Here is a 20,506-nt window from a genome sequence, read left to right on the forward strand (position 1 = left end):
AATTACCAGTAGCAAAGATCAAAGACAAAACAAAATGAAAAGAAAAGTTCCTTAAAGAAACTGTGGAGAAATTTGTTGATTTTGGAACAGATTAAAATTGAAATATATAATGGGGGAAGGTAAATTTATTTATTCATTTTCTTGTTTGTTTAATTTTTTTTACAGTTACATTCAAATTTTTTTTACATTTGTTTGTAAAACTTTTGAATTCCAAATTACTCCCACCCCTAGCTCCCATCAAGAAACCACATGTGAAGTTATGTAGACATTTTCATAAAAGTCATGTTGTAAAAGAAAACATAGATCTCCCCCCCAAATAAATCTTAAGAAAAATAAAGTAAAAAAACAAAGAGAGCAACAGAGACAGAAACAGAGAGAAAGAATATTTAAATCTGTATTCAGGCACAATCAGTTCCTTCTCTAAGTATGGATAAAATTTTTCATCAAAAGTTTTTTAGAATAGTTGTGGATGATTATACAGCTGAGAATAGATAGCAAAGTCTGATCACACCAGAACATTGATATTACTTTGTATACAATACATTTCACTTTGCTTTAATTAATGAAGCACTTTCCAAGTTTTTTTTTTTTTTCTGAGAGCATTCTGCTCATCATTTCTCATTAAACAGTGACATTCCATCATAATCACATACTACAATTTATTCAGCCATTCCCCAATTGATAGACATCCCTTTGATTTCCTTTTTTTTTTCCTTTAAGAGAGCTGCTATAAACATTTAGTATATATATATATATATATATATATATATATATATATATATATATATATATATATATATATATATATATATATATATATGTCCTTTTTCTGTTTTTAAAAATCCCTTTTGGGATTCATGGATAGCATGGGTATTGTTAGGTCAAAAAATATGCATGATTTTATAGACCATTGGGCATAGATCATATCTTTTTGATCATTTATCAATTGGACCCTTATTTTTTATAAATTTGACTCAGTTTCTTCTAAGTTTGAGAAATAAGCCTTATCAGAGAAACTTGCTTCAAAGTTATTTTTTATAATTACTATTGCTATTTCTCCTCATCTATTCTATTCTCTCTTTCACTTCACCCTATCTGTCCTCAAAAGTGTTTTGCTACTGATCACTCTCTCCTGCAATATGACCTTTCTTTTATCGCCCTTCCCACATCCCATTCCTCTCCTATTTTCCTTCAGGGTAAGATAAGATTCCTACATTCCTGTTGAGTAGATTCTCTCAGTAGATTCCTCTCTCATCCTTTAATTTCATCATTAAAAAAAAAAGATATTATCCCTTCATATTCAACTAACACCTGTGCCCTCTGTCTATATATACTCTTTCTTTCTTTCCTTCTTCTTCTTTTTTTTTTCTTTTTTTTGAGGCTGGGGTTAAGTGACTTGCCCAGGGTCACACAGCTAAGAAGTGTTAAGTGTCTGAGACCAGATTTGAACTCAGGTCCTTCTGAATTCAAGATTGGTGCTCTATCCACTGCACCACCTAGTTGCCCCCTATATATACTCTTTCTAAGTGTCATAATATTGAGAAAGTTGAAAAGAGTTACAAGTATCCTTCTTCCAAGTAAAAATATAAACAGATAAATTTATTAAGTTCCTTATATCACTTTCCTGATTATCTCCTTATGCTTCTCTAGAGTCCAGTATTTCAAAATTAGATTTTCCATTCAGCATCCTCTATTTCATTGAATGACCACATTTTCACCTGAAGGATTATACTCAGTTTTGCTGGGTAGGTAATTCTTAGTTGCATCCCAATTCCATTTCTTTCCAGAATATGATATTCCAAACCCTCCAGTCCTTTACTATAGAAGCCGTTAAATCTTGTGTTATCCTGACTATGGTTCCACTATATTTAAATTGGGGACTTCCGGCCAAGATGGCGGTGTGGAGGCAGACATCTGCTTGAGCTCTGTGTTTTCTCTCAGGACTTACTTCATGACAAGCCTCGGAATTAATGATTGACCGGAAAAGAAACCCACAAATAATCACCAACAGAAGACATCCTTAAAATTCACCAGAGAAGGTCTGTGTTTGCTCAGGGGAGGAGACCAACAAACTGGGCGCAGAATGAGGGCAGGCAGCATGAGCGAAGTAGGCAGCTCACACAGCTCAGACCTGAGCAGGAAGGGGTCCGATCTCTTCCATTTCTGCAAAAAGACTTTTACCCCAGTATGGATGTTCCATCTTGGCAGCAAGTCAGGAGCAGCAAGAGTGTGTAAATACTGGAGGTGAAGAATAAAACCCCTAAAAACTAGCGTCTCTCCTCTCTTGGGACCCGGTTACCCCACTCCCACCCAGAGTGACTCAGCACGTTCTTAGAGCCTCAGAGCACAGACACAGCACAGCCATCAAGGTCCTATTAGTGCCTCGCTGCTGTCTCCCGCAGTCTGTAGAGGAAGCCTGGTAGCCCTATCCAGCCCCAATCCCCCAAAAGCAGACCAATTGTTTCTCTTGTCAATTTGTTTTCTTCCATTTCTGCTCTGACAAAATGAACAAAAAATTTAAAAGGGTTCTAACCACTGACAGCTTCTGTATGGAGAGAGATCAGACTTCAAACACTGAGGAGACCAAAAGCAGATTGTCTCCAGAGGAATACCTTAAGGGGGATATGATCTGTTCCTCAATACATAAGACTCTCATAGAAGAAATCAAAAAGGCTTTTACAAGAGAGCTAGAAGAGAAATGGGAAAAGGAAAGGGAAGCTTGGCAAGAGAGTCTGGAGAAGTCATCCCACACATTTAAAGACAGAGTAGATAAAGAAATCAAATCATTGAAAAACAAAATTAGTGAATTAGAAAAGGTAAACAACTCCAAGTAAAACAGGATTTGTGAGCTGGAAAAAGAAAACAGCTCTCTAAAAAATAAAATTGATGAAATGGGAAAAAATTCCATAGAAGATAAAAACTCAATTGGACAATTACAAAAATATATTTTAAAAGTGAGTGAAGAAAATACATCATTGAAAATTAGAATGGAACAAGCAGAAATGAATTACTCAAGGAGAAACCAAGAAGTAGTCAAGCAAAACCAGAAAAACAAAAACAATTGAAAAGAATGTAAAGTACCTTATTGGAAAGACAACAGACCTGGAAAACAGATCCAGGAGAGACAATTTGAGAATAATTGGACTCCCTGAAAAATGTGAGGAAAAAAAGAGCCTGGACACTATTTTCCAGGAAATCATCAAAGAGAACTGCCCAGACATTTTGGAAACAGAGGGTAAAATAGACATTGAAAAAATTCATCGATCACCTACTGAAAGGGACACTAAAATCAAAATGCCAAGAAATATAGTGGCCAAGTTCAAGAACCATTAGACGAAGGAAAAAATATTGAAAGCTGCTAGAAAAAAGCAATTCAGATATGGAGGAGCCACAAAAAGCATAAGCCAAGATCTAGCAGTGTTTATATTAAAAGAACAAAGGGCCCAGAATATGATATTCTTAAAAGTTAAGGAACTTGGTATGCAGCCAAGAATAACTTACCCAACAAAAATGAGCATCGTTTTCCAGAGAAGAAGATGGTCATTTAACAAAATAAATGAATTCCATCTATTCTTAATGAAAAAATCAGATCTACACAAAATGTTTGATCTTCAAATACAGAACTCAAGAGATTTCTAAAAAGGTAAAAAGAAATCTTGAGAACTATATTTCTGCCATAAAGATATGTAAAGAACACATGAATAATTTGTCCTAGAAACTAGAGGTGGAGAGGAAATTATATCATAAAAAAGGGTAAAGTGGTGGTATTACATCTCATGAAGAGGCAAAGGTAACCTATTATATCTGAGAGTAAGAAAGGAGGGGGATGAACATAGTGTGTATTAATACACATATTCAATTTATGGTGAAACTTCTTCCACTTCATTGAAAAGTGAGAGGGAAGGAGTAAGCTAAGGGGAAGGGAATACAGAAATTGTGAGAAAAAGGGTTAAAATAGGAAGAGGAACTTTAACGTGGGGGAGGGATACTAAAAAGGGAGGGCTGTGAAAAGTAAGTGTTGTTCGCAAGTTTAATACTGGGTAGGGGGGTAAGAGGGAAGGAAAGGAGAAAAGCATAAGCAGGGGATAACAGGATGGCAAGCCATATAGAATTAATCATTCTAAGCATAAATGTGAATGGAGTAAACTCCCTCATAAAGAGGAAGCAGTTAGCAGATTGGATTAAAAGTCAGAATCCTACTATATGTTGTTTACAGGAAACACACCTGAAACAGGGTGATACATTCAAACTAAAAGTAAAAGGGTGGAGCAGAATCTACTATGCTTCAGGTGAAGCCAAAAAAGCAGGGGTAGCCATCCTCATCTCAGATCATGCAAAATCAAAAATTGATCTCATTGAAAGAGATAAGGAAGGGCATTATATCCTGCTAAAGGGTAGCATAGATAATGAAGAAGTATCAATATTAAACATATACGCACCAAGTGGTACAGCATCTAAATTCCTAAAAGAGAAATTAAGATTGCTGCAAAAAGAAATAGACAGCAAAACTATAATAGTGGGATATCTCAACCTTGCACTCTCAGAATTAGATAAATCAAACCACAAAATAAATAAGAAAGAAGTCAAAGAGATAAACAGAATACTAGAAAAGTTTGATATGATAGATCTTTGGCAAAAGATAAATGGAGACAGAAAGGAGTATACTTTCTTTTCAGCAGTTCATGGAACCTATACAAAAATTGATCATATACTAGGACATAAAAACCTTAAAATCAAATGCAGTAAGGCAGAAATAGTAAATGCATCCTTTTCAGACCACAATGCAATTAAAATTACATTTAATAAAAAGCCAGGGGAAAATAGACCAAAAAATAATTGGAAAATAAATAATCTTATACTAAAGAATGATTGGGTAAACAGCAAATCATAGACATAATTAATAACTTCACCCAAGAAAATGACAATAGTGAGACATCATAACAAAATGTGTGGGATACAGCCAAAGCAATAATAAGGGGAAGTTTTATATCTCTACAGGCCTACTTGCATAAAATAGAGAAAGAGAAGGTCAATGAATTGGGCTTATATCTAAAAATGCTAGAAAAGGAACAAATTAAAAACCCCCAGACAAACACAAAACTTGAAATTCTAAAAATAAAAGGTGAGATTAATAAAATTGAAAGTAAAAAACAAAACAAAACAAAAAAAACCTATTGAATTAATTAATAAACTAAGAGTTGGTTCTATGAAAAAAACAACAAAATAGGCAAACCCTTAGTAAATCTGATTTAAAAAAAGGAAAGAGGAAAAGCAAATTTTTAGTCTTAAAAATGAAAAGGGAAAACTCACTACTAATGAAGAGGAAATTAGAACAATAGATAGGAGCTACTTTGCTCAACTTTATGCTGATAAATTCAATAACTTAAATGAAATGGAAGAATACCTTCAAAAATATAGCTTGCCCAGATTAACAGAGGAAGAAGTAAATAGTCTAAATAGTCCCTTTCAGAAAAAGAAATAGAACAAGCTATTAACCAACTCCCTAAGAAAAAATCCCCAGGACCAAATGGATTTATATGTGAATTCTACTAAACATTTAAAGAACAACTAACTCCAATGCTATATAAAATATTTGAAAAAATATGGATTGAAGGAGTCCTACCAAATTCCTTTTATGACACAGACTTGGTACTGATACCTAAACCAGGTAGATCGAAAACTGAGAAAGAAAACTATAGACCAATTTCCTTAATGAATATTGATGCTAAAATCTTAAATAAGATATTAGCAAAAAGACTTCAGAAAATCATCCCCAGGATAATACACTATGATCAAGTGGGATTTATACCAGGAATGTAGGGATGGTTTAATATTAGGAAAACTATTAGTATAATTGACCATATTAATAATCAAATTAATAAAAAACATATGATCATCTCAATAGATGCAGAAAAAGCATTTGATAAAATCCAACATCCATTCCTACTAAAAATGCTTTAGAGTATAGGAATAAATGGACTATTCCTTAAAATAATAACGAGCATATATTTAAAACTTTCAGTAAACATCATATGTAATAGTGATAAACTGAAACCTTTCCCAGTAAGATGATGAGTGAAACAAGGTTGCCCACTATCACCATTACTATTCAATATTGTACTAGAAATGCTAGCCTCAGCAATAAGAGCTGAGAAAGAGATTTAAGGAATTAGAGTAGGTAATGAGGAAATCAAACTATCACTCTTTGCAGATGACAATATGGTATACTTAGAGAACCCCAAAGACTCTGCTAAAAAGCTATTAGAAATAATTCAGAACTTTAGCAAAGTTGCAGGATACAAAATAAATCCACATAAATCCTCAGCATTTTTATACATTACCAACACAATCCAACAGGAAGAGATAAAAAGAAAAATTCTATTCAAAATAACGGTGGATAGTATAAAATATTTGGGAATATATCTACCAAAGGAAAGTCAGGAATTATATGAGCAAAATTACAAAATACTTACCACAAAAATTAAGTTAGTTTTAAATAATTGGAAAAGACATTAAGTGCTCTTGGATAAGCCGAGCGAATATAATCAAGATGACAATATTCCCTAAACTAATCTATTTATTTAGTGCTATACCAATCAGACTCCCAAGAAACTATTTTAATGACCTAGAAAAAATAACAACAAAATTCATATGGAAGAACAAAAGGTTGAGAATTTCAAGGGAAGTAATAAAGAAAAAATCAAATGAAGGTGGCCTAGCTGTATGTGATCTAGAACTATATTATAAAGCAACACTCACCAAAACCATTTGGTATTGGCTAAGAAATAGACTAGTTGATCAGTGGAATAGGTTAGGTTCACAGGGCAAGATAGTGAATAAAAATAGCAATCTAGTGTTTGACAAACCCAAAGATCCCAACTTTTGGGATAAGAATTCATTATTTGACAAAAACGCCTGGGAAAACTGGAAATTAGTATGGCAGAAACTAGGCATGGACCCACATTTCACAGCACATACTAAGATAAGATCAAAATGGGTCCATGATTTAGGCATAAAGAAGGAGATCATAAATAAATTAGAGGAACATAGGATAGTTTACCTCTCAGACTTGTGGAAGAGGAAGGAATTTATGACCAAAGGAGAACTATAGATCATTATTTATCACAAAATAGAAAATTTTGATTACATCAAATTAAAAAGCTTTTGTACAAACAAAACTAATGTAAAGAAGATTAGAAGAGAAGTAACAAATTGGGAAAACATTTTTACAGTTAAAGGTTCTGATAAAGGCCTCATCTCCAAAATATACAGAGAATTGACTTTAATTTATAAGAAATCAATCCATTCTCCAATTGGTAGATGGTCAAAGGATATGAACAGACAATTTTCAGATGATGAAATCGAAACTATTTCCACTCATATGAAAGAGTATTCCAAATCACTATTGATCAGAGAAATGCAAATTAGGACGACTCTGAGATACCACTCTACACCTGTCAGATTGGCTAAGATGACAGGAACAAATAATGATGAATGTTGGAGGGGAGTGGAAAAACTGGGACACTGATGCATTGTTGGTGGAGTTGTGAAAGAATCCAACCATTCTGGAGAGCAATGTTTGTTTCAGCCCTTTTTGTAGTGGCTAGAAACTGGAAAATGAACGGATGCCCATCAATTGGAGAATGGTTGGGTAAATTATGGTATATGAATTTTATGGAATATTATTGTTCTGTAAGAAATGACCAACAGGATGCATACAGAGAGGCTTGAAGAGACTTGCATCAACTGATGCTGAGTGAAACTAGCAGAAATAGGAGATCATTATACACTTCAACAATGATACTGTATGAGGATATATTCTGATGGAAGTGGATATCTTCAACATAGAGAAGAGCTAATCCAATTCCAATTGATCAATGATAGACAGAATCAGCTATATCCAGAAAAGGAACACTGGGAAATGAGTGTAAACTGTTAGCATTTTTTTGTTTTTCTCCCCAGATTATTTTTACCTTCCGAATCCAATTCTTCCTTTGCAACAACAACAACAACACAATTCGGTTATAGGCTATAGGTATATAGGATATACTATAACATATTTAATATATATGGGAATGCCTGCCATCTAGGGGAGGGGGTGGAGGGAAGGAGGGGAAAAATTAGGAAGAGAAAGGAATACAAGGGATAATGTTGTAAAAAATTACCTATGCATATGTACTGTCAAAAGATATATTATAATTATAAAATTAATAAAAAAAAGAGTAAATCACTATACTTAAATTGTTTCTTTCTGCATGCTCTCAATATATTCTCCTTTATCTGGGAGCTCTGAAATTTGGCTAAAGGATTCCTGAGAGGTTTTTTTTTTTTATTTTGGGGTCCCTTTCAGTAGGTGATTGGTGAATTCTTTCCATTTCTATTTTATCCTCTGGTTTTAGAATATCAAAATAATTTTCCTTGATAATTGCTTGAAAGATGATGTCCAAACTCTTTTTTCATCATGAATTCCCCATAGAACAATAATTTTAAATTACCTCTCCTGGATCTGTTTTCCAGATTAGTTGTTTTACCAATGAGATACTTCACATTTTTAAATTTTTTAACATTTTTTAGGTTTGCTTAATATTGCATCTTGATTTCTCATAAAGTCATTAGCCTCAATTCTAATTTTAAGAAATTATTTTCCTTAGTGAGCTTTTTTATTTCCTTCCCTACTTGGCCAATTTTAATTTTTAAGGTCTTCTTTTGATTAGCTTTTTGTATTTTTTTGGTGCTACTCTCAATTCTTTTCCTAATTTTTCCTTTATCTTTCTTACTTGATATTCAAAATCCATTTTGAGCTCTTCCATAGACTGGGACCAATTCTTATTTTTCTTGAGGTTGGATATAGGAGCTTTGATTTTGTCATCCTCCTCTGAGTATGTATTTTGATCTTCCTTATCACCACAGAAACTTTCTTTTGTCAGAAACTTTTTGTTGTTGTTGTCTGTTCATTTTCCTTGCCTATTATTTGGCTTTTATATCTTTTAAGTATGGCTCTGCTTCCAGGGTGGAGAGTAAGCTGTCCCAAGCTTTAGGGATTTTATGCAGCTGTTTCAGAGATCCTCCTAGGGACCTGACCACAAGCCCTCTTTTCTGCTCTGGAGCTGTTAGGAGTGTCCCCATCCTATTGTAGCTACAAGATCTAGGGTGCTAAAGTGATAGACTCCAACTTTGTTGGTGCTGGGTCCAGGGCTGTTTTGGATCTGCAGCACAGAGATTTTGTCTGTTGTCCCAGGCCTTTTCTGCTGACCTTCCAAATCCTCTTTAGTGTCTCTGCACTGAGAGGTCTGGAAGCCCCCAGGGCTTTCACTGATTCAGACATCCTAGATCCAGTCATGCTTTGTTGGTGTGGGGCTGGGACTGGGCTGGGCTGGGCTGGATCCAGTCAGGGCTGGGCTAGGACTGGGGCTGGGGCTACACTGGTGCAGCCTGCACTGTGCCTGCCTGCTGGGCTCTCACCCTGATGTCTGTCACCTCTTTTGCTGAGTTTCTAAGTTGTTATCCATTGGAAAATGTTCCACTCCCTCTTTGGGAGTATTCTGATACTCTAAAATTTGTTTAGATTCATTGTTTAAAGGAATTTGGAGTTTGGGGGAGAGATTGGGCAAGTTTCTTCCTTTATCGTGCCATCTTTGCTCCATCTCTTGGGGGAAGTAAATTAAAGATACAGTACTATGATTCCATTGGTGATGGTACTATCTCTATTAGTTTCCAGGTAACTCTTTTATATCTTATTAGATAATCTTTATGAACAGCTTTGTCTGAAAGATCTGTGTCCTAATGGCCATCCGTGTAGTGATGAGCCCCATCTTTGCCATGTACTTTTGTATATTTCTGTATATTAAAGATCAGTCATTTCATGGGTATTCTCTGTATCTTCTATGAGTGAGTAAAAATTTCTCTAAACTAAGAAAGAAAACCTTATCCCAAATGATAATTTTAATTTGATGTGGTTTTTTTCAGGGGAAAATTATGTTTTTACCACCTTTTTATTGATTATTCCATAAAAAGGTGGACTAGTCCTCAGTCACTGTCTATCTGTCATCAATTCTGTATATGGGATTTTTTCACCTTAATTGACTTGCTAGGACTTATTAAAACTTGAATTCTGAGAACCTAAGGTGACTTCAATATAATGATAGAACAGTATAAAGAGTAGGAATATAAGGGAGGGAGAGCTAATAAAATAGGAAAAAAACAGAATGCCGTAGCACTTTGTGGAAGGGAAAAACCTATTACCTAAGCAGAAGTTAAACTTCTTGAAACTAAAATTCATTCAAAGGCAGATCAGATAGGCCTATTGTTTTCCTGGGTATTCTTTCATCTAAAAAAGGAGCATTTTAAACCTAAAATATCTATAAAAGATATTTTGAGATCCTGGTTAGCTGCTGCTTATTCTTCTTCCGTTGTGGGAATTGTTTCAAATAGATTTGAGTTTTTTCATTAGTCTATGCTATTTTTGGACATGTGAAGAAAATGAACCTAGATTGAGATGCAATTATATAGCAGAATATTCTTATTGCCTAATAGGATACATGTTAAAATAATTTGTTACCCTTACTCTGGCTTGCTGATATCTGCATTTATATTGGATGTTTTGGGATTAAGAAAGACTTTCTAACTAGGGAGAGAAGAATGATTGCATTTCTTTCTTGGGAGGATCATACTGAAGACAACTACTTTAAAAATTGAAAATTACTAGACCATTCAAAACTTGAGGGTTTTTAAAATAAAAAATAAATCAAATACCCTTACCAGAGGCCATAGAAGAACTAGAGATATAATTCTGTTGTGAGAAGTAACATTATAGTATCATCAATAGAGAATAAGTCTTGAAGAAAGACATGTGTTCAAATTTTCTCTCTCACACTGGCTGTGTAATCCTTGGAAAGTCATTTAACATTTCTTACATTTACCACTTTAAGCTGCCTCTAATAGAAGGAATTTCCTCATCTAGGAGATTCTAACACCAATGAAATCTAGGTGTGGCCCTTATCCTTATACTTCTAATTGCTGAACAGTATCAATATCTTCTCTGGATTTGATATGTAATATCAGAAAGTAAATTTAGTTTGAATTCCATGAAAGATATGAGAGCTAAAGCCAATAAGAAATGCCATGATAAATAATGTTGTACTTGGAGTCATGATTCCTGTATGTGAATTATGTCAGATCACATTTTGTAACTGGGTGAGCCTGGACAACTTAATCTCTCAGAAACTCAATTTCTTCCCCTATAAAATACAACTAACAAAATACTACCCACTTCACATGATTACTGGGATAGAAATGCTCTGTACCTTACAGGGTTATATAAATATGAATCATAATTATACTAACAATGTAGTTATAGGAAGCAGTCGGGCCAGCAAGAGGGGAACTTGATTGTACTGCTATTATCAGCATCCAAGTTTAATAGTTCATCACATTAATATTTAAGCAGTGTGAACAGAACTGGAGAACCCAGATTTGAATTCTGATTTTACTGTTTACTGTTTACTGTTTACAGTATATACATTTTGGATTTCAATTTACCTTTCTGTAAAATGAGATAGCTAGTTCTGAATTTGTCAAATGCAAAGATATCTCCTTATTATCTCTATGAAGGACAGCTAAGTGTTTCAGGAGGTTGAATATCAGGCCTGCAGATAAGAAGACAAGTTCAAATCTGGTCTCAGATACTAGCAGTGTTATTCAGAGCAAATAATGTAACCTTATTTACATCAATTTCCTCATCTAAAAATGAGCTGGAGAAGGAAATAGCAAATCACTTGAGTATCTTTACCAAGGAAATTCAAAATGATGCCACAGAAAGTTGGGCATAATTGAAATGACTGTATAACACATTACTGTATGCTCAAATAGAAACTCTTTTGTTTTGAATTTAAAGTCTGCCTATACCTGGTCTCTAACTTTCCAATATTCTTGTTTTTTCTTCCTTCTACTTGCTTTTTCTTTTCTCTGATACCCCATATTTCATATTTTTTGTATTTATTTTGAATGTTTCTCTGCTTGAAATGCCGTTCTTTCTTCTTACCTCCTAGAATCTCTGGTTTCTTTCAAGATTTAGCTTAATCAGATTTTCCTACAAGAGTTAGTCTAGTTTATTGTTCTCTTTTATTGTTATGGTACTTTCCCAATAAGGTTATTCTCTGTCTACTTTTCTAAACAGATTATTATAAAAGTCTTCATGAGTTTCAAGCTTTAATAGCTTTAGCTTAAAAGTATATGGAGATCTGGGGATTGTGAAATACTCTCTATACCCCTATTTGTGTAGATGTGTGTACCTCAGTAGAAAGTAAGGTTTTTGTGAGTAGGGGTATTTTCCTTTTTTTTTTTTTTTTAAAGAATCTTATAATAACCAACATTTAATAACCCCTTTTGATTGAAGAATCAATTGGTCCTTTTTAGTTCTTCTCCCCAAAGTTGTAAATATTGCTGTTATGTTATCAGGCTGATTGCAAGCTTTAATCTTTGGCCAGATGTAGTTGTATACAGATTAATAATCAGATCTATGTAAGTCTCATGAGTGGATAATTCAAATAAATCATTTAGTCCAACAGTGTTACTTCAAAGGTAACTAAAATGAGGCCTAGGGAGTTTAGATAACTTGTCTAAGATCATACAGATAATAAAATAAGCTACAAATGCCATTATCTGTGTTTCTTAGGAATTTTCCCTTATTAGGGGAATGTCTTTTTTGTTATCCCTGGTAGCTCCTTGATCTGGAGGAAAGAAGTCACCATGGTAGACAGGTTTGTCCATGTTCCCTACTCAGACCAGGCATCTTGGAAGTTGTAGTTGTATTTGAAACCTTACTGGTAGAATAGGGTTATCAGATTGCTGCTACAGGCAAATCTGTGTGTACTTAGATAGCAATCTTGGCAGCTTTTCTGATACAGCAAGAATGATTCTACTAGAACTTTAACCATCATTTTGTTGGTATCTTTGACAGTTCAAGACATAACAAACAACAGATTATAGAGTTAATTTTGAAATGATCATTTGAGGCTTCTACTCATTAGGAAACTTAGTATCTACTATCCAAACAATGAAAGCCTTGTTGTAGCCATATGTTTAAATGAGCATTTTAATTTAAGTGAACAATCATTATTTCTTTTTTTCCCCAAGGCTTACTTAAACAGAGCTGAGAATTGAATTCAAACATGATTTGAGATTTTTCTTCCTTGTCTGCTCTTGAGTATAGTATAATTGTCCCCTCTTTTTAAGTGGTTCCCTAGAAAAAAGCTGATTAAGTATTGAATTAACCTCTGAATCTAGCAACTGTGTTAGTATCAACTCAGTTGAGTACTTAGTTTATGTAGGTTCTTATACCACATTATTCTTACTTTAACTTCAGAGATTAGTAATGATTGCACTATAACTCTGGGAAGTAAACCTAGCTATCAGTGCTTTTTGCAGGAGTTATAAATATTAAATTGTTGCGAGCTGTCGTCTCTAGAAGCTGCCGGATCGCTCTCTGGGAAGAGATCTGCTGTGTCTACTCAAATCTCTCAGACAGATTCTTCTTCCTGTAACGAACCGTTGTCTCCAGGCAGTTGCTGTTAACTCTTGTCCAAAGAAGTGACTTCCCTTCCTGCAGAGAGCCCCGTCAAGCCTGATGCAATTCAGAGTCTTCTTCTCTTCCTGGAGTGCTGTCCTCTTTATCCTCCCAGAGAATGGGCGTGGGATAATGCAAGGGCTTCTGGGAAGAACCACTTCAGCCAATGGGCTTGCTCCTTCTATCAAGTCAACCTGAGTTCTCACCTTGTAATTGTCCAACCTGAATTCTCACCTTGTCACTATCCAGACAACCTGAGTTCTCACTTAGTAATCCTAACATCTCCCCCTTTCTTTTGATTTAGAACATAGGACAGTCATGACCTTGAAACATAAATCCATCAATATGGGAAGTATTACAGATAATTACATAAATGACCTTGAAACATAATCCATCAATATGGGAAGTATTACAGATAATTACATAAATTACATAAGCACATAGTAACATAGTAACGTAACACATGCTAGAAGTATATAACATAATCATAAATTGAAAATTTATAAATGTCCATAAGTCCATTGTCCATTAGTCTCATCTTGTGTGAGGAAGTCCAATGATTCCTGCTGGTTTTTAAAGTTCTTTAACAGTCTTCTTATTATCCATGCTCTTTCAGTGTCAGATGTGTCTTAGATCTTCTCCTTTATTTTGAGGCCTTTCTCTTTTTCTGTCTTTCTCTGATGGACAAGGCGAATATGACTTGTTGGCACCCATCTGATTCCTTCTCCTGCTGAAGAAATACAGCAAACCCTCTCTCCCAGGCAGTTAACCTATCTAATTTCCTTCTATTTACCACTTTCTAAATCTCTTCTCATCATCTGACAATTACATTGGAGTTGTTTGCACTGGATACAGCCCTGTTGGTTTAAAAGGCCTGTATTCTCCCCAAGTGTAATCCATTTTTGCAATCTGATTGCCTTTTGACTGACTTATCAGGTAATCCCTTTCTGCCATGTGATTGCTTTTCTGCTGATTGATTAAATCAGAGTCCTGGCCTTCTAAAGGCTCTTTAGGTGTAACATCAGCTGCCATCATGCCCCAAGTCTTTTTTGCCTGGGGCCCTGGACCTGGGCCCCTCATCCCATTTCCCTGAATTATTCTACACTCTGATGCCCAATGGAGTCCTCTGTTGCATTTTGGACATGGGGTTTTAGGTCTTCTCTCACCCTGTCTTCTCACTGTATCTCCATACCTACACTGAGCTCTTAGATGTCCAATTTTTCCACATTGAAAACATCGCCGAGTTTCTCTAGAAGTCCCTTGCCAGGAGGGACCCTGTTTTTCCACGTTCATCATTGTCCGAGTATAAAAAGCATTTGTTCCCACTGTAGCACAGCGTCTTATGATCTCCTCTAAAGGAGCATCTTTGTCTAATCCCCATATAATTCTTTTGCAAATCTCATTGGCATTTTCCTTAGCCAGATGTCTAGTCATTATTTCTGTAGCTGAATTTTCTCCAATAGTTCTTTTGACAGCAGTTTGCAAACGTCCCACAAAATCTGCAAAAGGTTCATTGGGACCTTGCTGTATTTTAGTGAAAGCCTCTCCACGATCTTTCTGTCCAGGAAGGACACCCCAAGCTTTTATTGCAGCCTTAGCAATTTGTTCATATATTGTCATGGTATAATTAATCTGTTCCGAATTCTCTCCATATTGACCTTCACCAGCTAAGTGCTCAAAAGTGAATTGTGTGTTAACTCCTATTTCCAAATTGCATCTGACTTGAATTTTACATAATTCATGAAATTCCGCAAACCATAATAAATTTTCTCCAGGTTCCAGACATGTCCTTGCTATGGATTTCCAATCATTCGGGGTTAGGACTTCATAAGACAAACCATCTAGTAACATTTTGACATAAGCTGATGTAGCCCCATAAAGGGTACAACCTTTTTTCAAATCCTTAATTTTATTCAAATCTAAAGGTGCATATCTTCTCCTTTTTTTACCTACAGAGTCAGTATTTTCAATCACAGGATATGCATGTATAAAATCACTTATATCCTGTCCTTCTCTCTTAGCTTTAACCAATGCTTTTTCTAATCTTGTCATAGGCTTAGGCTTCTTCACAGGCAATTCTGTTTGTGTTTCTGCCTCTTCCCCTCTTTCTTCCTCCATCTCTGAAGGTGGGGTTGATGTGGGCCTGTCAATAATCTGTTCTCTAGGCAGGGTTGAAGCTTCTTCAAGAGAATCATACCATAATTCCTCATTTAAATCCTCTTGCTCTAGGGAAAGATCTTGATCTTTCCTTTTTTCCTCACACTTCCTCCTCTGTTCATTTTTAAAACTTTTCCTTCTCCTACAACTTGCTTGATAGTTTAAGGCTAATTGAACTATGTTGTAGATATAAAATACTTCTGCAGAAATTGAACGAGGCCCATTTTTTGCTTGAAATTCTTTCATTTCATATCCCACTAGCTTCCATTTATCTACATCTATCTTTTCTTCCTCTAAGAACCAAGGGGATGTGTGTCTTAATGCAGCCAAGAGTTTAGCAATCTGTACCCAGGTTACAAGTAAACTCTGCTCCTCAATTATGTTGATTATACTCTCTATAGTACCACTCCTGAATGGGGGTGGAGCTGAGGTTGCTTCTGGGGCTGGGGTTGAGTCGGCTGAGGTCCAGGGATTGAATTTAGCTAACATGTGCCCCATTTCAGCTATAAGAGATTCCTGGTTTGGCCCTTAACAAGTTAAGTTCCTTATTTATCTATTAGCACGCTCACTTAATCTTTAACAAAGTTTCCTCGTTACTCACGGTTCTGGGTCAGAGAGACTGAGATCTGGATGGGAGGCTTTTCCACTGGAATCCGGACACGGCACCAAATTGTGAAGGTCTGGTCTAGCTCCTCTTGTCAGGATAGGCAAATGTCCTTGCCCCACGTTGGGCGCCAATTGTTGCGAGCTGTCGTCTCTAGAAGCTGCCGGATCGCTCTCTGGGAAGAGATCTGCTGTGTCTACTCAAATCTCTCAGACAGATTCTTCTTCCTGTAACGAACCGTTGTCTCCAGGCAGTTGCTGTTAACTCTTGTCCAAAGAAGTGACTTCCCTTCCTGCAGAGAGCCCCGTCAAGCCTGATGCAATTCAGAGTCTTCTTCTCTTCCTGGAGTGCTGTCCTCTTTATCCTCCCAGAGAATGGGCGTGGGATAATGCAAGGGCTTCTGGGAAGAACCACTTCAGCCAATGGGCTTGCTCCTTCTATCAAGTCAACCTGAGTTCTCACCTTGTAATTGTCCAACCTGAATTCTCACCTTGTCACTATCCAGACAACCTGAGTTCTCACTTAGTAATCCTAACATTAAATGGGTTCAATTCATGATTTAAAGAAACATCATTATATAATTTAATTGTCATATGGATTTATTTTAATTTCTGCTGAGTACAAAACAGCACAGCACCTTAGCTCAAAACTATCCCTTTATACTCCTTCCTTTTTATTGAAAGAGTTGGAAAATGAGAATATGGAGTCTTGAAAAACTAAATTAAAACTTACCTAAGGATGAGCTTTAAATAGGAGCTCTTCATTCAATCATTTTCAGCTATATCTGTCTCTTTGTGAACCCCTTTATGGTTTTCTTGGCAAATATATTAAAGTGATTTGTCATTTTCTTCTCCAATTTATTTTATCTTCCTTTATTACTATGTCCTCCAGATGAGGAACTGAGGCAAACAGGGTTAAGTGATTTGTCAAAGATTATATAAGTATGAAGTTTCTGAGGCCAGATTTGAACTCAGAATTATGAATCTTCCTGATTCCAGATGCAGTATTCTATCCACTGTGCTTCTCAGTGCCCAAGGAAGAAGTATGCCAATGAAATACAATTATCAATATTTTCTAAAAATAGTTTTGACTATAGGCATTCCTTACCTGTTGCTAAATTTATCTTAAAATTATTATAAAATTTTTCTTATGCATATAAAAACATTGATTATGGATCATAATCATCACCAGACTGCCAAAATGGTCCATGACCACCAAAATCTTATTGTCTTAGATCAATATTCAGGTAGCTGTAAGAAAAAAAGATGTCAAAGCTCTGAATCCATCAAGGTATTTTTGATCAATTTGATAGTGTCCAAAAATTGATTGGTATCAATTTAAGTTGCTATGATAACTATATGAAATCCATCTCACAGAGTTTCAATTTATTCACATATAAAGTTAAGAATCAAAAGATTTAAGATTAAAAATTTAAAGCTGGAGCAAGAGATAGAAGTCAGCTAGTCTAACTATGATAATAATATTGTAAAGACAACCAACTTTGAATAGCTTAGGAATCTGATCAATACAATGAGCAATCACAATTCCAGAGAACTCACAATTAAATATGCTACCTACCTTCTGATAGAGCAGTGATAAACTCAGAATACATACTGAAATATTTTAGGGGGGAGGGAGAGGACATTGGCAGTGTGGAAATTCATTTTACTTGACTGTACATACTTACTTTATGTATTTCAAAATATTATTTGGGTAAGGATCCACATCACCACTAGACTGCCAAAAAGTCCATGACCCCTCAAAGTTTAAGAATCCTTATCGTAGATTCATAGATCAATATTCTTTTTTTTTTAACTTTTTCTTTGGGGCAAGGGAAGTAGGTAGAAAGAAAAGAATATGGATCTAAAAATAAAATTGAATTTAAAAAAAAGATCATTGAAAACAATTTTAAGTGCTATAGATTGATACTAAAGAGAGTTATAACACACACTTGGGAAACAGGGTGAGACAGAGAATAGAGAACTGGCCTGGCAGTAAGGAGTACTGAGGGTTCATATAAATAGTAGCTGTGTGACACTGGATGTATCACGTAAATACTAAGTATTTCAGTGAGCTCCTTTAAGGCAGTAAGTTAGAATACAAGTCTTGATCTGTGTTGATAAGGAAGTTTCCTCATAATATACCTCTTAATTTACCTCGTAATAGGTAAGAAGGAAAAAAATACCATATGACTGTTATTATGCAGGATCAGGAATAGAGGCAAAAAAAATCATAGGGTTATGGAATTTTGAGTGGAAAGGGCCATTAGAAACTAAGTGTAGCTCCCTTGTTTTGCAAATAAGTTCAATGTGCTATTTTTTCTCTCTAATTAAAAAAAATTAGCTTGAGATACAGAATATTCATTGGCAAACTCATCTACCCCTTTATTTATTTCTGTGCTTTACAGGACCTGTGCCTATCATTAATCAGCAGGAGTAACATTTGTGCCAAGAAACTATGCACACAATTTTTTTCTTTTGGATAACCATTAATTGTCCTGAAAAAAGTCATTTTACAGAACAGTTTACTCCTGGAAAGTAGTTAATTCACCTCTTATACTTTATCATCATAGCCCATTGTTTCTATGTCTGAAGGTCAGAGAAACTCCAAAGGGATAGTAAGAACAGAATTAAAAATTGATAAATTGGATGTGCTAAAGCAGGGATTGACCCCAGTGAGTCTGGAGATTTCTTGCTTAGGTGCAAGAAAGGGCAGAATCCTGCTAGGGATAGAGGCTAGGTAACAGATAAAGAATTGGACTTAAGAATTGGAGAACCTGAGTTGTAATTTTTCTTTAGATATTAGCTTCAGGACCTTGGACAAATCACTCAGTCTCTCTCAAGCCTTGGTGTTGGCATCTGTAAAACCCTAACTTACAGGGCTTATTCAATCAAGATAACATGAAATCACCTTTCTGTCTGTTTTTTTTCTCTATTATAAATTTCAATCCACTATATAAATGCTAATTATTGTTATGAATAATGATAATAATTTCTGGCAAGATAGTGGTAGCCTGCCCATAGAATGATAGATTTAGATCTGAAAAGGACAGTAGAGGCAGTTGGATCCAGCCCTTTTATTTTACATGGAAAGAAACTGAGGAACAGAGAGTTTAAATGACAACAAAAAGGCAGAAATATAGAGGACAGTTTATGTGATAACTGAGGTATTTTAGGTAATAGAGAATTCTTAAATGTAATGAAAAGTCCTAGGGTGAGAAAGAGTCTAAGCAAAATTTCTAGTTAGGAATTTCTTTGTGCTGGTGTGAGGGGAACTCTGTCTATAGTTCTAGACAAACTGTCAAGTACTTGAAATTTCTTTGTGGATCCTTTGTGGGAAAATCCACTTAACTAAGTAGATGAGGCACATTGTGAACCATAATCTCCAAACTCAGTAGTTATATTATACTGCTTGAACTAAGAATTCAGGAAGAGAATAATAGTAGTTGTACTGGGTTAATTAAATGGCATTTTGGTGCATGCCAAGGCAGTGTGTATGTAGGGAATTTCAGTGATAAAAGCAATGCAGTACTTGACAGAGCACAAGAATTTGGCCTCCCATAGGCCTGCAGACAAAGATCATTATATAAGAGGAGGGAGAGAGATAAAGTTAGGGTTATTAAAGCAATGGGGCAACATGTTCATGGTAGTTCATGCTCACATAGGGCCACAGTTTTACATCTATTTTGTTCTATTGGAATCCATCCCTGTTAGAAAGGCCAACTATTAGTGGAAATGATAAGACGTTTCTCATGTCTTCTGTTATATTGCTGTTGCCTCAGCATCAGGTCACAATGAGTACTTAAGGAGTGGTCCTTAATGAGTCTGTATTTTCAGGAACAGACAGATTCTATGTAGACTAATGACTGTCCTCTGCTTCTGAAACTACTTCTGTCCTTTGAAAAATGATGGCATGGGCTAACAATGGTCACAGTGTTTCCTCAGCACTATAAGTCAACTTCCATTCTCCTTAGTGACATAAAAACCTAGGAATAGATATCTTCCAAGGAATTAGAGTAGGAAATTTTGCATCTAAGCTTTGTTTTTTCTTAAGAGAAAAGATCTTGGGCAATCTCTCTGAGTGTCTCATTTATGAAATGAGAAAGATTTGCATGACAATGTTTCTAGAGGATCTATACTTCTAAGAATCACAGGATTTCAAAACTGAAAGGGACTTAAGCA

General features: G+C 35.4%; 1 protein-coding gene across 2 annotated transcripts in view; it reads left to right on the top strand.

Moving 5' to 3' along the window:
- UNC13C (unc-13 homolog C) overlaps positions 1-20,506 on the top strand; it is a 744,253-nt gene that overhangs the window by 176,053 nt on the left and 547,694 nt on the right. The window lies entirely within an intron of this gene.

Source organism: Sminthopsis crassicaudata, chromosome 2 (genome assembly GCF_048593235.1).
Source record: "Sminthopsis crassicaudata isolate SCR6 chromosome 2, ASM4859323v1, whole genome shotgun sequence".
Lineage (NCBI taxonomy): Eukaryota > Metazoa > Chordata > Mammalia > Dasyuromorphia > Dasyuridae > Sminthopsis > Sminthopsis crassicaudata.